The sequence below is a fragment of the Filicampus tigris genome, chromosome 2 (genome assembly GCF_054856515.1).
Source record: "Filicampus tigris isolate MCC_2025a chromosome 2, RoL_Ftig_1.0, whole genome shotgun sequence".
Taxonomy (NCBI): Eukaryota; Metazoa; Chordata; class Actinopteri; order Syngnathiformes; family Syngnathidae; genus Filicampus; species Filicampus tigris.
Window position 1 is genome coordinate 18,779,618 of NC_141218.1, and position 17,868 is coordinate 18,797,485.

The window sequence follows — 17,868 nt, forward strand, 5'->3', positions numbered from 1 at the left end:
TCTTAAAGTGTTACTTCGACTAAAATGTTCTCAAAATATTCTCTGGTGAGTGATGTCAAATAACGAGTGATTTGACTGAAGTAAAACTTGGCTGCAGCAACTTGGCAGTAAAACAAAATGAACTGGCTCGTAATCGGTTTTCGATGCAGCGTGTCTTCAGCAATGATAAAAGGAGAGGACCACACACATCTTTTAGACGTCGGCTCACTTGAGAAAAATCCATGTGGCGAGGAACGCCGGTGGCCTCACTGTCTTGGAGCAACACGCTTTGCCCATCCATCCGTTTTCTAGCGCTTGTCCTGATTGCACCGGCAGTCGATTGCAGGGACCATTTCACACATACGCATTCACGCCTATGGACAATTTAGAGTTTTTAATAAACCTAACAGGTATGTTTTGAGAATGTGGGAGGAACCTGGACTGCCTGGAGAAACCCCATGCAAATAATTAGCTGAGATTTGAACCTGAATCTGATAACCACTGGTCCATCATTCTGTACCTTGGGTAAAAACAAGTTTGTAAATTCTGTCAATGTTCTTTTTTGTTTTTTCATGATCATATTTTATTTCGCTTTGCTTTATTTCTGAGGTTTGAAGTAGCCCCTAATTGAATTGAAATCTCTTTTCAAAGCAGAGTGCCTTGTAAGAGCACGGCTGAGTGAATATTTTCTCTGGCAAAGTCTGCGTTGGCACTGCAAATTGGGGTGAATGTGCAGGACTTGATTCAAACAAAAACACCACCATGTTTCTTTTTCTATAGCAGTAAACATAGCGAAGTTGTGTTTTGGAAAGCCTATTTCCAGTTCAAAACAGACTCAAGTTCATGGCAATGACCTCAAACACTGTACTTGTTAAAATTAGGAGTTAAGTCACTGAATGATGGAAAGAGAAAAACTGCCAAAAAGAAACCCTTTAAGAGTTCTCAACAGCTTCCCAAAACGTCTTGTAAGACATCATGCCATTTTTTTTTACATAAAAACAACTCGTAATAATTATCAGGAGCCAAAAATTAAATGTGTGAATTTGACCACCAGAGGAGGCCAAAGGACTACCTTAGCAGGAAGAGTAGCGTCTGCTGACCCATTATTATGAGAGGAGTTATTCAATAAAACTGATTATAAAAGTGATTTTCAAAGATAACAGTTATCATGTATTCTACAAATTCTCTAGGATTATTGCTGTATTCCTATTGATCTTGAATACCAGCACAAAATGGATGACTTGTCAAAACTTGCTGCTAGTCAATTTTAATGAAGTCTTTTTCGAGGTGCTACTTGTAAAGATGTCGGCCAGTCCTTTCTCAAACGTCTCCAGTTGGTCCAAAATGCTGCTGCTCGCCTCCTAACTGGAACTCGGAAGATGGAGCACAAAACACCAATTCTGGCAGCCCTTCACTGGCTCCCAGTGCATTTTAGGGTTCAATTTAAGATTATTCTATTTGTTTATAAGTTATTAAATGGCCTCGCGTACCTCTACGAACTCCTCCACTCCTACGCACCTTCCCGCAGCCTCAGATCTGCGGACCAGGCGCTGCTCGAGGTGCCGAGGACTAAGCGGAACCTCAGAGGGCATCGAGCCTTCTCCTTCGCTGGTACCTTCCCTGTGTGTGACCTTCCATCGGATGTTAGGCAAGCCCCCTCTTTGTCCATTTTTAAAACCCATTTGAAGACACATTTCTACTCGTTGGCTTTTGATCTGACCTGAGACTGACACATTTTTGGCAGTTTTTCCGGTGTCTAGTGTATATAGTGTTTGTGTTCAATTATTGATTTCACTTGTTGCATTATGGCTATTTTGTGGTTGGATGTGAAGTGCTTTGTTACAGCTGTAGCTGTTGTGAAATGCGCTACATAAATAAAATGGTATTGTATTGTATTGTATTGTAAAACCTTCCAATACAGTAAAGATAAATGAAGAAATCCAATATGTCCTCCTAAAATTCTTTCAAGATTTTCCTCTCCTTTGAACGCATGAAGCCTATTGATTCTGAATGGTATGCAACTCAAGATGGAGTGACGAAGCCATCGACTACCGAAGAAGTCAACTGTCAAATGTGTTTGCCTTTCCAAATCTGTTGAAGAGTCAAAAATCATTCCAACAAAAATGATGGGGCTCATTCCATGTCGAGGAGCACTTTAAATTTTGAAATGTCGAAGGAACAACAGGAGACTCTGGCATTTTATTTGAAGTCGTCTCACCTTTTGTGAGGGACACAGCAGACTAACCTGCCTAAAATGGAAATATTCACTTATTATACTCCATTTTGTTAATACCACCGCTGTCCGTTGCTCTCAAGTGCTGTGTCCCTTCACCAATTACCACTCGCATTTGCCAAATGTCTTTGACTACTGTTATGTTAAAAGAAGTGTAAGTGTTCATTTTCATATGGAGGCTGTCTCAACAGCAAAGCAGGAATGTTGGCAGCTAAATGCTATTTTGCTTAAATAGTTGTAAACAATTCAGTTAACTCAGGATACTCCCAGCCAATAGGTCGATGTGAGTAAGGAAATTAGCCAGCTAATGATCTTAAATAATGTTTATGAAAAAAGCGTCCGGGCATGATGGAATTGTTTTTTTTTTTGGGTGGTGAGGACAGACAGGGTCGGGGGACCATTATTTTTATGAATAAAGAAGGAGGGACGATGACGGAAGGGTGCCCAGATCGCGGACGGAGGACGGACTGGCAAAATAGGGTAAAGTGCCCATCTCTGCAAAGAAGTATAAGAAGATTTGCTTCTGTTGTTTAGTTATTTTCTTTTATGTTTTGCACTTCAGGGCCACCGTACCCCACCCGTCGACTCTATCGTCCATTCATAAATGACACTCTGTTACTTTCACGACTGAGTAGACAATCACATATGACAGAACTAATGAACAGTCTGTTCAACACAACTGCAGTGATGCAACAATATTTAAAGCAACACTGTGTCATATGTCAATTTTTGTTGATTATGGTGGCGCCATATGGACAAAAGCGCTAGTGTTTTGACAAAAATCAACCACATTTCCCATGTGTGCCAGTGCATAGTGTCGTGAAACCCTGAGCCGTCCTTATAGAGAAAGGAGGAAGTGAGTATGCCGTAGAGCAATGCAGGACATTTGTATTTTTTTTGTGTGCCAGGGTTGATCCTATCCTCCTCAAAGTTGCTTTGTGCCAGTAAAAATGCTACAGACCCCCTCAGGGCATGAAGTCCCATTCAACTACTGTACTTGTAAGTCAACGTTTCATCAAAAGAGTTGTGAAAATGTTTTATCAAGGTCGATTTCTTGCCCAGTGCTGCTTTAATGTTACCACTGGTGGTACGCCAAGCACACTTTGAGAATCTTTGATCTATACCAGGGGTCTTCAATCCTGTTCCTCGACGTCCGCTTTCCCGCCTGTTTTTCATCTCTGCCTGCTGCAAACACACCTGGTTCAAATGATCAGGATCGTTATCCAGGTTCTGCAGACCTTGCTGATACGATCCAGGTTCTGCAGACCTTGCTGATAATCTGATCATTTGAATCCGATGTGTTGCAGCAGCCACAGATGGAAGACGGGCAGGACAGCGGACCTCGAGGAACAGAATTGAAGACCCCTGCTCTATACAGTCTCATTCTGATTTAATCATTATGATGTGTTTGTATTTTTAGGTAGACATTCCACAGTGGCTCTTGGAATCTAGCTCGATGCAGCGGGGACCTTTTTTAGGGGATGAATAAATATGATTCATAAAATTCACCGTGCATCACCGTGACGGGGCCTCTTCGTCACATCGCATTGTGTCATTGTACTTGGCATAATCACACAATCGGCTTGAAAAGGAGAAACTTTTGCTCTCGCTACACATCTACACACCATGGAATTGCGCACATGAATAGCAGATGGGCTCCAGATACAAGTGATCCGAAAAGGCAGGTAAGCATTACTGACTGAGAAGATTTAACAGTAAGATGGTTTCAAAGCCGCGAGGATCCCACAATGCTTTGTACATACCTGACAATGCAAGTGAAATTATGTAAATTCCCTATTTTGTATTCATCTTTTCTTCTTTTTTCATCTTTCTGCAGATTCAGTTGTTAAAACATGTTCAATACATGTTTGTATTTTTGAAAAAAAATCCTGAACATGTTTTTGTGTGATTTACGAAAACATCTAGTTTATTGCGTCTTCATATGATGAAATATTTATCAAATTAACTTCATATCGGGAAGGTTTACATCAAGGGCTATTATATGAGTGTCACTTGATAGAGTTGCGTTGACCCTAACGTGTTGATTTTTAACATTATTACTAGGGAACTAACGTTTTGTGACTTGCCTTACCATATAAAGGCATACTGACAATATACATGTACAAATCTGGAAAGCGTTCATTTAAGCCTTTTATACTGTATGAGGTGGCACACGATGTAGTTTGTTACATGTTGATTTTCGCACTTTAAGGACATATTGACCAAGTAAATACTGTACAGATCTCGGGTGCATTCAGAAAGACCGTGAAGATGACATATTACTCGATGTGGTTTAACGTAGTTTGATTTTTGACCTTTTAAACAAATATGAACTTTGCTCGAGGTCAACTACAACCAAAAAGTAACCCATAACCTAGCATACGTGCAATTTTCAATTTAATTCAATAAAAACAGCTGATTATTTGTGCGATGATGACATCATATCACCTCCCATCTACACTTGACGGCTACCAAGACCTTTCTCATGCATTACCGCCAATGATAGGACTGGAGGAGTACATTCTTGGCTGAGGAGCAATTCACAACTAAGCTAAATTTAGCTGCTTTTTAACCGCAGGATTTTAGTTCGACAAGCATCTGTTTTTTTTTTTTTTTTTGCTCACTTGATTGCTTCTTGCAGTGTTTTTCTGTATTCCATGAGCCACTATCCTATAGGAGGGAAGAATCGAGCATTATTATTTGGCCTTGGTGGAGGTTTGTGCTGTACTAAATGCTGTTCTTTCAACAAACAAATGTCCTACGCTGCAGACATCTGGTCCATCGCGACACACAGCTGTCGGGATGTTGAGTGCTTTATTTACTGTAACGTTGGAGCACTTTTAGCCGGTGGTCACCAAGTTACGTCGGGAAACTTTCTCCACTTTACGAGCATCGTCCTTTGTGTAGCGCCTGACGCTTATCAGCACTTTTTACAGCTGGCGTGGCCTTGAAGTGCAGCCTGCGAGATGCGGCGTCAGGATGCGCTCCATCAGTGGCCATTAAGCCTACTTTCTCCCTCTCTTATTGTCGCCGCTGAAAGTTAAGTGAGAGCTATTTGCACTTTGGATATGAGGATAGTTTTCTGTTTTGTGTCCCAGCGGGAAGATTCCCGCGAAGGCAAGGTAACAATTCCTCGATAAGACCTCCGCAGCACGCAGATAAGAGACTACCTTGCACAGTTATTGATCTTGCGCTTGTTTATGGTGGAAAGCTGCAAAGGGGAAGGGTTTATCAAACGGGAGGAGAAATTATCAGTTAGGGGAAAAACACAGTTTTAAAGAGTCCAGTGTATACTTTACTGGGAGTAAACGTCACAGCGGTTGCTCTGCACAAGAGGCACATTATGTTGCATGATAGCTTAGTTTAGTTAGCAAACAGGGATTTGGAAAGACAAAAGTGTGGGATCATTTATTCAGAAACGTTATTACTTATTCATTTGGAATTTATTCCTATTGTGTTGCGACCGGTTTCTGACACCCTACACTCTCCAGTGAAAGTTTACTATAGCTGACGTATTGAGGCTAGGTCAATAGCTAGATGAATTGCACTATTTTTTTTTTTTTTCAGGCAGCACGTTAGGGTAGTGATAACGGAACATCTGCCACACAGTTCAGAGGTTCTGGATTCAAATCTTGGCTCAGGATTTTCTGTGTGGAGTTTGCCTGTTCTCCTTGCGCTTCTTCTATTCCAAAAACATGGTTGTTTGCAGAGATGGGCACTTTACCCCATTCATCAGGTCCATCATCTTTCCGTGACCTGGGCACCCTTCCGCCATCATCCCGCCGTCCTTCTCATAAAAATAATCGTCCTCCGACCCCGTCCGCCCACGTCCTTTTAAAGTGCTTGTAGTGAAATGGGCGTCCTGTGGCGTAATCCATGGTATTACATGTGTTGAACCACTAGAGACTATGCCTGTGAGTACAATGTTTCTGCAGGGAATGCACATGAAAAAGAAAAAAAAGATCAGTGGTCTGTCTTTTTAAAAGAATGCAACACAACACATCAGTGAGTACTTGACCCGGTTCGGGACAATTACAGGGACGGATGAAAACCCACTTCTGTGCTTGCTTAGCTTTTTAAAAAACGTCTCCTCATCCGTCCTCCGTCCTCCATCCCCAAAATGGACGGACCGTTCCGTCCCTCGGACGGAATGCCCATCTCTGGTTGTTTGATTTGGCTGGCCACTAGTCCAGATTGTACACCACCTCTAGTCCAAAATCTGCAAGCGTATTACACTCACCCTAATAATGATAAGAGGTACAGTGGAACTCAGGATGATAGCGACCAGGCCGTGCCACAATTTATTGTCGAACCACAAGTATGTGTGGGTCCACTGTAGATAATGAATGGATGGATATTTATTCCAAAGTGTACATCCTCATCAATGGCATTTTTTTAAACAAAAAAATAACAGGATTTTTTAATAAGAAAAATGTCACTCTGTTATATTGCAATTTATAAAAACATACAGCAATGACATTATTAAATAAAATGTAAATACATTTATATTAAGCTTCAATTCAATGGACATTGTGCTGCTGCTTTTTGTATATCCACTTTGGCCACCAAGAAGCAGTATGATACAGACATACGGATTACATCGAGACGGTCACTCTTCAGTAAGCCGGAGTAATATTAGTCATTCTTTCGGGGTATAAATACTATATATGCATTGTTATATTATCTGTGTACATTTGTTACTTCACCGTTTCTGCTTAAAATACCATTCGGAGTTAGGATTAACTATGCATGAAAATGGTGAAAACAAATCTTCACCATGACTGTGGTTTTACCCCACATCCGAAAAGCATGAACAAAAAAACTGTTCGTGTTTATCTGTCCTCAGTCACTTTCATCCAGGACCTTAAAAAATACGCCGCAATAAGCTCCTCTTGAACATCTCCCCAAGCTGCATGCATTAAACAATGACGTCGTCAAGAAACGGGGGCGATTGTAGCGTTGCGGCGTGCCAACATTGCGGCCCTCCTGCGTGCTAGATAGCGGAAGGCAAGCCGGGGGCCGACGCACATGACCTTCTGCTATCAGAGCAGACACGCTCATCCATCACTGCAACCTTGAATCATTGTTTTCGTGAGCGGGAAGGCCTGCGGTACAACAGTGGGCTATGACTGTGTTGAGAGCAGTAAGAGTCCATTGGCACCAGTCGTCAGGACACAAAAATGTAGCTGCTCACGGTTCATCGTTCACGCCCCCCTCTATATCACTGATTATTATGTCTTTTTCTTCTTTCTTTCTTTTTTTTTTTACATTATACAGGCAAGTCCGAGCCTAGGTTGTGCACACTCTAAAAACTACTGGTTTAAAAGTAACCCAAATTGGGTGAAATAGCAAACTCAGCGCTGGGTCCAAAATGGCCAATGCTGGGATATTCATCCCCCCAGTGCATTGGGATGAGAATTAGGTCCAGCATGTTGGGTCAGGATTTTGTACCAGCAAGGGGTTAAAACTACCCATGGTGATGGTATCCAACTCAAGATGGACTGACGAAGCAGAAGCCAACCGTCAAATGTGTTTGCCTTCATAAAGTTGCTGAAGAGTCAAATCAGTCCTGTTTTAAGTACACTTTAACCATTCCAACAAAAATTATAGGGCTCAGTCTATGTCGAGGAGCGCCATTTCAATTTTGAAATGTCAAAGGAATAATGGGAGACTTTGCCATTTTATTTGAAGTCGGCTCACCTCTTGTGAAGGAATAGCCCGCTAACTTGTCTAAAATTGAAATATTCACTCATTATTCTCCATTTAGTTAATTCTACGGCCGCTTATTCTGTCTGATTTCATCTAAAAAGTTGCAACCGTTGCTCTCGTGTGCCGTTTCCTTTCACCAATTACCACTTGCATTTTCCAAATGTCTATGATTACTGTTATCCTAAAAAGCTGAAAGGCTTTTGATGTGTGAATTCAGATGAAGTGTTCATTTTCATTTGGAAGCTGCCTCAATTACAGAGCAGGAATGGCTGCAGTTTGTTAAAACATTTCACGAAGAATAAACAAGCAACCGTAACAGTGAAAAGCACTCAATTTAATAAATGCCACATATGATTATATACATTTAAGATGACATAAGCATGATTTAATTTTGCTGGAAAAAACATGTATCCCTCCCATTTTATACCGACATGACTCAACAATCATTAAAAAAACTACTGACCTTTAAATGTCATTCTGCAAGCATGACTATTGTAATAATAAGTCTTTGTGTTATTTTCTCACATTTTAAGCAGTTAAATCCCCCCCTATTATCAATCCCTTTTCCATAGCATAAATGGTGATGGTGGGCGGTGGGTCGGGGGGCATCCATGCCTGGCTGCTTCCCGGGATTTAATCAAACTTTAACGTAGCTAAATGTCCAAAAACTACAACCAGACGGCACCTGGGTTCATGTGCACATTTATGCACTTGTCCGTTTCAGCCGTCCGTTTCAGTAAGTGAAAGTTTTTATTTCTTTTGTGGAGGTGATATGTAAATATTTGACATAGGCTTTTATATTTTCACAGGTTGAAGTGGATAAGAGTAGTAATGTGCATTTGAATTGGGGATTAGTCACCGTTTCAGACAACAGAACTTTTACAATATTACAACGCGTGCCTCCCCGCTGTGACGTAGACAGCTAGCTGGGACGGAAAAAAACATAATAAGCCAAGCTCCGTCCTCCATCCTCTGTCCGCGACCTGGGTACCCTTCCGAGCTCATCCTTCCGTCCTTATTCATAAAAATGATCGTCCTCCCACCCCCATCTGTAATATGAAATTCAGATCTTCCTTAGACAACCACAATTATGCCCCTCTTAATATCCAATACAATAAAAAACACAACGAAACACAAATTCAAAAATGATTTAATGACAATTTACAAACATTTTTAAAGTATATATATTTTTTCTCATTGGGTGGGCAGTCTGTCAATCTGGGTGGGCCGCCCTGCATCAGGGTGCTAAAAGGCTACCTGGAGAACTGCCAAAATAAGATAATACATATAATATATATAATAATATTCAAGTAAGCTACAGTTTTTTCGTCATTACTCGTGACACCGTTTTAGAATTCAAATATTTGCACTCAGAGCAGAATGAAATCTTGTAATGCTGTTTCGTGTACAGGCCTTAACTATGAGTTCAGCTCTGCTCACTGTGTAAGACGGCTAGCCTATGCGTGGGACAAGTACACACACATACAACGTGTGGTGGCAAGCGGTTCGTCAAACTGTTAACCCAGAAGTGGGTTGCTGCATAAGGTAAGCGGATTTGAATCGTAAATTAGCCAGCTAATGAGCTTTAAATAAACCTCTGCGCTTTAAATAAACCTCTGCCGTTAGCATCTCTCGCTCTCCCGCGGCGCCATGCACGGACACTTTATTTTGTTTGTTTGTTTTTTGGTGGGTGGAGGCGGACTAATGGATGGTAAGGACGGAATCGCTTTAAAAGGACGAGGACGGACGGAGTCGAAGGATGATCATTTGTGTGAATAAGGACGGAGGGATGAGGACAGAGGGGTATGCAGGTCGCGGACGGAGGACGGACCGGCAAAAAAGGGCCAAGTGGCCAGCTCTGTGTGTTATACTCCAGTGTACGTACTAGCTTGTCTACTAAATGTGCAGTATGCGTTGTGTTTACTTGATTCTTGTGTTGTTTGTATAGTGTTATCTTTTATTTTTGGTTATATCTCCTTTCCGCCGTGTTCCCATTCACCACCTTTTGTTTATTTACAATACGATATCGACCATTTGTCATTGCTGTTGTCTGTCTTATTTATTTATTTATTTTTCTTTTCTTGTTTGGCATCTGTTTTTTCCCCGCCCGTTCCACATGCTCCCTGGGTTCATTAAACTCTGTTTCATTCTACTTGTGTCGAGCCTGCTTTGGAATACTAGAAAGGCCTATCCGTCCTTGACATATTGATTCTCAACCGCTCCCAGATCATATACATAGCACAATGTGTGTATGTATGTATATTGGAGGATGGATGACTTTATACTGTATTAGCCAATATGTTAACCATATGTTAATCAAGTGATTATTGTATTGCATATGGATGTTCATGTTTTGATATGAATCAGCATATTAGTGATACATTGATCAGATAGTAATGGTGTTACACGTTTATGTAATGGCAATACACATTTATGGTCATCACACAAGCATCTAAATATCTTTACACATAAGCAGTCATATAACATAATCAATAGCAAGGGAAGAAAAAAAACCTCTTAGTGTCTTGTGTAACACACACACACACGCGCACACACTAACGGGCATTCACAGTCCTTGGGACTAAAGCGAATCTGGAGCCAGCCGGGGGGCGCCCAGACGACCTGGCACTTGGAGTGATAAACCACACAGGGAGAAGATTCAAGTCTACCGACATTTTTTGATTACATTTCGCTGATTGGACAACACGATATATGTGAGAGTTGCGTTTTAGACCGGGCTCTTTCTGACTTCACCCGTTTTGGGTGCAAGTGCTCGCGAGGTTAAGAAAAGCAGCCCAGCTCGACTTTGTCATATTCCTGAACTTCAGAGACGGAAAGAAACAGACGGAAAGTTCAATCAACTTGTGTGAGTCTTTATTTACATTGGATGCATTCTTCAACGAACACGCATTTTTGTTTTTGTGAATTGCTAATTGGGCTTGTGTCCTAGTGACCCAAAAATCCACCCCCCCAATATATATACCGTGTATATATATATATATATATATATATATATATATATATATATATATATATATATATATATATATATATATATATACATATATATATATACATATATATATGTATGTATACACACACACATATATGGCCCACCTCTGCCAAAAACTAATGTGTAATAGTCTAATTAATAGTATAAAGAAATGCTGAAAATGGTTAGATTTACAAAAAAAATATCCTGGGTCATTTTGTCACCACATGATGAAGTACTGAACACAAAACTACTAATCTGGAAAGTGTTCAGCAATGCTTTTGTTGTGACTGAATTGAAAAGGCGTTATTCGTTCTTTAAAGGGGACCAAAAGGACTTGTCGACTGAAAATGACATGTTTTCTGAAGCTGAGCCGTGATTGGTCGTTGCCTGAGCCCTGAGTAGTTGTGATGTCATTTTCAGTTGACAGAAGTGACAAAATGCCCGCTGTCAGAGATGGCTAAAAAGGGGTGGATTTACTCTTATTGTACAAACGCAATAATCAGAATGCGTTGTTTCAACTAGTGGACTTGTATAGAACATATTCTTGAAAAAAAAAATGTTTTGGTTGACTTAACCTTTAAAATGTTTTTTTGAGCATTGGAATGGAAAAAATCTGTTTACACTTGGAATGTTAAAATTCACTTACATGATGTGCACTCCAGAAACCTTTTTACAACAAGCATCAAAGCCGGTGTGACACATCTCCTTACCTGGAGCTCAATTTTTGAAATTTGAACATGTGCACATGAATTAATGTTCTTTGAGGCTTGCTGACAAATGCCATCGCCCTTGAACCTGAGTTCCTGTGTCAGGTGGACATTTTGTCTGAGTGGCAGAATAATAACCCACTTCAGTCAGCGCTCCCGCGAAATGCTTCCGTTATTAAATGCAGAAATTATATTGGTGGCCACCCGTCTAAAATGAAAACGTTTAGAGGCAAGCTTTTTAGAGGACATTTTGAGGTTGATTAATAGTCCAGCTTCCCGCTGTGATTAATGGCCATCCACTTGGCAGCACACGTTTTGTGTGAGGGGAGAGATACTCTAAGCAGCAATGTGAACATTTAAAGAGCAAAAAACAAAACAACTGTCAGCGCTACAACGGTTAACCCCCAAGATGAAACTATGCAGGAACTGCTTTTGAATAACCTTTTAAAGTAGCAAAGGAACAACAACGGGAAAATACTAAAGTGCTCCTTTTTTTGTTGCATGTGTTTTCATAATAAATTTCTTTTCTTTCCCCTGCTTTGCATTGGTTATAATTACAAAAAACACACTGATTTAAAAAATGTCTTTCCTTTTTCCATATTCCTTATTCAGATATCTTCATTTTTTGTTTTTAAATTTGACCTATATAATATCGCCCAATAAGGATTTTTGTCATGCGTTGTAATTTATAGCTATGACATTTCAGAAAAAAATTCCACCTGTTGTTGTGTCTAACACTTAATTAATAAATATTGCTAAATATTACTGTATGTTATCTTATTGTTATTGTATTATTGTATTTATTATTATGATAATCTGATGTGCTCGAGAAAATAATGAGGACATATTCGGAATCAGTGAAAAAAAAAAAAAAGTTTACTTAAAATGTTTTGACCACTGAAATCACTCTAAAACATTTTAAAGCAGAAGTCAAGTCAAAAACATTCTTTACAATATGATGATCTATGCGCTCCAACTAGTCTAAACATGCACTCTAAAAACAGTTGGGTTATTTCATTAACCCAATTTTTGGATTGTTTGTGTTGGGTCAAAATTCTTGGTTATTTCATATAAATTAACCCAATTGTTGGTTCAAAGTAACTATATATTGGGTAATATGCCAGTAATGTTTTATGTTGGGTCAAAATTCAACCTTACAGGCCAATACACAGGTGCCAGATGTACACTTGAATTAAGTATGACTGGCGGCCATGACAGCCACCGACATACTGTTCATGTCAACACAAGCAGCATCATGGTCAAGTCAACGACACTTTTGACATTTGGATTTCTTCATTTATCACACTGTTTTGGTAAGTACTTCACACATTGTAATCTTTTGAAAACGAGTTGCTTGTAACTGAGCGTGTGTGTTGGACAGCACGAGTGCTGGAATCGTAAAAAAAAAAGAAAAAAAAAAGGCATTAGTCTGCCGCCATTGTAGGATGTGATACTTCATAAGAACTGTGCGTTCTCCGAATAATGTTCCATATTAACTTTATGTGTTTACTGTAATCCACAGGAACATTTATATGATTACCAGAGTGGTTCTGGTTACCTTGCTTGGAAATTGAAAACTGTTGAGCGCAAATCTCCTCAAGAGGTCAATATATCTCAAAACACTTTTCAAGATGGACCCAGGTCTCATCACAGCCCGTGTGAAAGTGTGAGACAGTTGTCTGGTGATGACTTCAAGGAAGCGTTGCTTGGTTTAAAGAACTTAAATAAATTGTATGCCATTTCACAAATATATCTATCTCATGGACTGATTTGCATTTCCTGGCTGACAGCCAATCGGAGTGATTTGGCACAGTCCAACCCTCATTGGAAACGGATCTGGCTTACTGCTGCAATGTAGCAATGTAGTCTGACCTCTGACGCATGTCGTGCAGAGCCAGCCTGCATTAACCCTTTCATGCATAGTGGTCACTACAGTGGACAGCTATTTAAAAGTTGCTTTCGCCTATATTAATCAATCTAAATTTAAAAATGTTTTTTTAACCCTTTCATGCATTATTTAATGTTATTATTTAAAATATAAATATATTTTTTAGTTTAATTAATATAGGCGAAAGCAACTTTTAAATAGCTGTCCACTATAGTGAGCACTTTGCATGAAATGGTTAAGGGGGCACGTGACACGGTCGAATGCCTTTTACAAGTCCACAAAGCACAAGGACAGAGGTTGTTGGAGCTCACATTCACTTCCCAGAACCCTGCTGAGGGTGCTGAGCTGATCCATGGTTAGGAGGAAAACCACAATGCTCGTCCTGAACCTGAGATTCCACTTCCCGATGGAGCCAACCCTCCAGCGTCCCTCAATAGACCTCACAAGTGAGGCTGAGGAGTGTCAGCTCATTAAATAATCAATTAATTGATTTATTGTAAATCATGAAAATTCTAGAAAAAAAAAAATTGTATTTGGATGTACTATGTACGGAAACGCCTTGCTAATACGTCACCCAAACAAGTCTATAAAGACTCACCAGCTCATCCAACATGCCACTCCAAGTGTTCTAACCAGAACTAGGACAAGAAATCTTTTCTCCTTTACTAGAGTTGCTACACTGGCTTCCTATAAAAATTTGTACTGAAAAAAAATCCTCCCATTTTCATACAAAGAACTACATGACCAGGCAATATCATCTCTTCAAGGGCTTGTGGTGACTTATCAACCTCGTAGAACGCTAAGATCCCAGAGCTTACATTTACTTGTGGTTCCAAAAATCCCCAAAAAGTAGAAAGGGAGGTAGAGCCTGGAGCGATCAGACTACTCTCCTGTGGAAGCATCTCCCTGACGCAATCCTGAGGGCAGACAGCCTCTCTCTACTTGAGAGTCAACTTAAAACTTTCCTTTTTGATAATGCTTATAGTTAGGGATGACTCAGACTTGTCCTGGCTCTCCTTGTAGTTCTTAGACCTTGCTTGTTGCACCGAGATTCCTTCCTCTTCTTTTCTCTTCTCTCTATCCTTCTTAACTCATTTTCTCAACTTGTTTCTACTAACATTATGGCAAAAACTATAGATAAACCTATTGTGAGCTGTGCTGTTGTCTCATCACCCGCTATATAGTTTGCTATTAACCTGGTTCTACCTACCTTTTGACGCTCGACTTAGTCTCCTTCTCAACGCAACCGGCCAAGGCAAACGGTCAGTCCAGAGCCTGGATTCTGTTTGAGGTTTCTTCGCTTAGGAGAGAGTGTTTCCTTGCTTGTGTCACCAAATGTTTGGTGTGGTTCTTGACCTGCTCGTTAGAGGTAACTTTTATTTTGAACCAAGGTTATTGAAGTTAATGAAAACTAACAAAAAAAAATGAACTAAACTAAATTTGGGAAAAATAAACATTTTCATTAACAAAATAAAATAAATCAAAATACTTGGGAAAAAAACCTAAAGTTAACTCAAGCTTATGTTTATTAAAACTATAGTTACAGCAAAAATGTCCTCCCTTTTAAGTCTTTGTTAATTAATATCTTACATGAGCTTTAGGGGTCCATTTTAAAAGTATTTATGTTGGTGTTGCTGAACATCTGTACAGAAGTAGCAAGGTAAAACAGTTGTTTAAGACTTATAGTTTACTTTATTATATACTTTTAATCTTGCACTAGACAAATACTCTATATATTAAAATAAAAACTAACACTAATAAAAACTCAAATTAAGCATTTTCCCCAAAATATAAACTAATAACAACTAACAAACTTACTGTAAAATATAATCAAATTCAAACTGAATTAAAAAAACTAAAGTCAAAGTGAAATAAAAACAAACTATAATGAAAAATACAGAACTGTTATAACTCTGTTGTGAACTGGCTCCATATAAATAAAATGGACTTGACTTAAATCAAAAATACTGCACCGTTTGGACAATCCCCTTACTCCTAAAAGTCATGACTGAACATGGTTTTTGAAAATAGGACAAACAAAGCTGTATCCCGCCTGGCACTGCTGGATTTATTTTCTTTTATAGTCCAATGAGCTGCTCCCAATTATTGAAGCCAACTGTGGAAAATAAGTGTCATGGGCTCAGAGTGGCTCTGCAAACAATCTTCAGTGAGACGTGGGCCGTAACAATCGCTTGTGGAGCAGCGGGAAGGAAGTGATGCACATTTTGCGTTTGGAATCTTCAAATTTTAGTGCAGATAATTGGTAAAAGCACTTATCCAAAACAACAATTTTGTGGACAAAGCTATTTTTGTCCCCACATATATACATAGCTATTTTTATAAATGTGTCTGTGTCAGGCATTTCAAAGAGGTTTTTGCATTGATTTAGCTTATTTTAGGTATAATATACAGTCTCATTATACTTGTATGACAGGTAAGGATTTATTTTGGGTTCATTGAAGACTTTCGTGAGCAGCTGTCAAACACAAGGCCCGCAGGGCAGAGCCGAGCCATCATGTTCCCTAAGTTCAAAACTACTATCCATATTAAAAATTAAAAAAGTGTAACTGCCTCTTGCTCAAACCGCACACCTAGTCTGCAAACAAATACAGTGCATTTCAGCCTCGGACAAGCGGACATCATGGCTAGCGATACGCTTCTGGCAGTACTTCATGTTTTTATACCTAAATCATACATCCTGGTCAAACTGTTACAGATGCACTTGTCTGCATCTTTCATGTCCTAAAAAGAAGACAACCGTTTGATGCTGCACTTTCCTGAAAACAAAACATTCAAACTGCTAATGCCTGGATTTTAAATGCCTACAAAATATGTTCCTGTTTTCACAAGAGAAGAAATGATTGTTCATTTTGTTCATTCATTCCAACGTGAACCCAAAAACCACGGTACGTACCAAAACTAGATTTTTCGTATACAATTACAGTCGTGTCAATTAAGTATTTACGTGGTTACACCATTATAAGGGGCTCACTGTGGCCATCCATAACAATGATATGGCCCGTGATGAAAACAAGTTTGACCCCACTACTCAAGGTAAAGGTATTCAATGATGATTTTAGGCTTCTTCTCTACCATGGATTTTGAATTTGTGATCTGTCAGGCGCAAAGAGAATGTTACCTGACGTAAGATTCTTGGAAATTGTAATTTAATTGTTATTTACATTTCAATGGGGAAGTTGGTTTAAAAATAAATGTAGTGGATATTGAGACATAGTTAACGTGATCAATGAGGAACTGGCGTATTACCTTGTAGTTGACTTCCCTGTTACTCTGATTAATGGAGCAGATGTACTCTCTTGATGGTGGAATGTATAGCATGTTGTGCCTCTTAATGTTAGCTAGCAGCTAGCTGATATGTTTTGATAAATTACTAAACGAGAACCCAACCAAACATTTTATACAAACCTGTAAGAAAATTCTTTTAACGTAACCAAGGATGGAGGTTTTGGTTCCCAAGTCTGTTCCCCCCCTTTCTTCTTTTTTTTTTAAGGAAAGAAAAAAAAAAACACCATTTAGGGTGTATCTGTCTGTGCAACCTCAAACATAAAAAGTTTTTGTCATCATTTAAGTTCATGTCATGTTGGAGGTCTGCGCTTCAGTGAGTACCATTCCAGTTCAATATTTTATATTTTTTTACGGTCAAGCTTCTTGAAACACAAGCCGATTTGAGCATAAAATGAGAAATTATTCCACCTGTCTGAACCTCTCACCCATTGGGTTACATTAGTTCTTTCTGCCTCAAAATCTCAGTGGGTTTTAAACCCTAATCCTCCCCAAGAGTATCCACACACCAATGTTATAGGCTTTGATAACGCCTAATGACTCCGCCGGTGATTCCTTCAACCAGAATATTATTTGAACCGGAGCTGATTAGAAACATGTGCTTTCTGCGTGTGTATGTCACAACGAATTATGAGCCCCTCGCTATTGACCTTTCTGCTCGCCGTACGCTCACCGCTCTTACATCTTGACGACAAAAGTCCCACTGGGAGGACGCCTTTAATGTATATATATATATATATATATATATATATATATATATATATATATATATATATATATATAGCTGTCAAACTACTAAACTCATTAACTAATTAATCGTAAAGGTTTCCATAATTAATTGCGATTAATCCTATTAGTCACCTACAATTTTGCTTGAAACTGATATTTACTTCAGTAAAATCTTGGAATGAATACAGAAAAAAAGATAAATATTAAGGTGAAGCGAAAATGGGGGTCACTCGTAAGAGTGTCAATAGTTTGTAGCGGCCGGGAGCAATGCCTACATTACTCCTGCCCGCCTCTAGGGGCACCACGTCAAAGTTTTATGTTATTT

At 39.3% G+C, this 17,868-nt stretch overlaps 1 long non-coding RNA gene across 1 annotated transcript; it reads left to right on the top strand.

Moving 5' to 3' along the window:
- The first annotated feature begins 10,503 nt into the window (after positions 1 to 10,503).
- Positions 10,504 to 13,277, top strand: LOC147151686 (uncharacterized). The gene is made up of 3 exons (XR_015089875.1): positions 10,504 to 10,787; positions 12,784 to 12,936; positions 13,146 to 13,277. It is a non-coding gene; the product is annotated as an uncharacterized LOC147151686 (long non-coding RNA).
- The last annotated feature ends 4,591 nt before the right edge of the window (positions 13,278 to 17,868 follow it).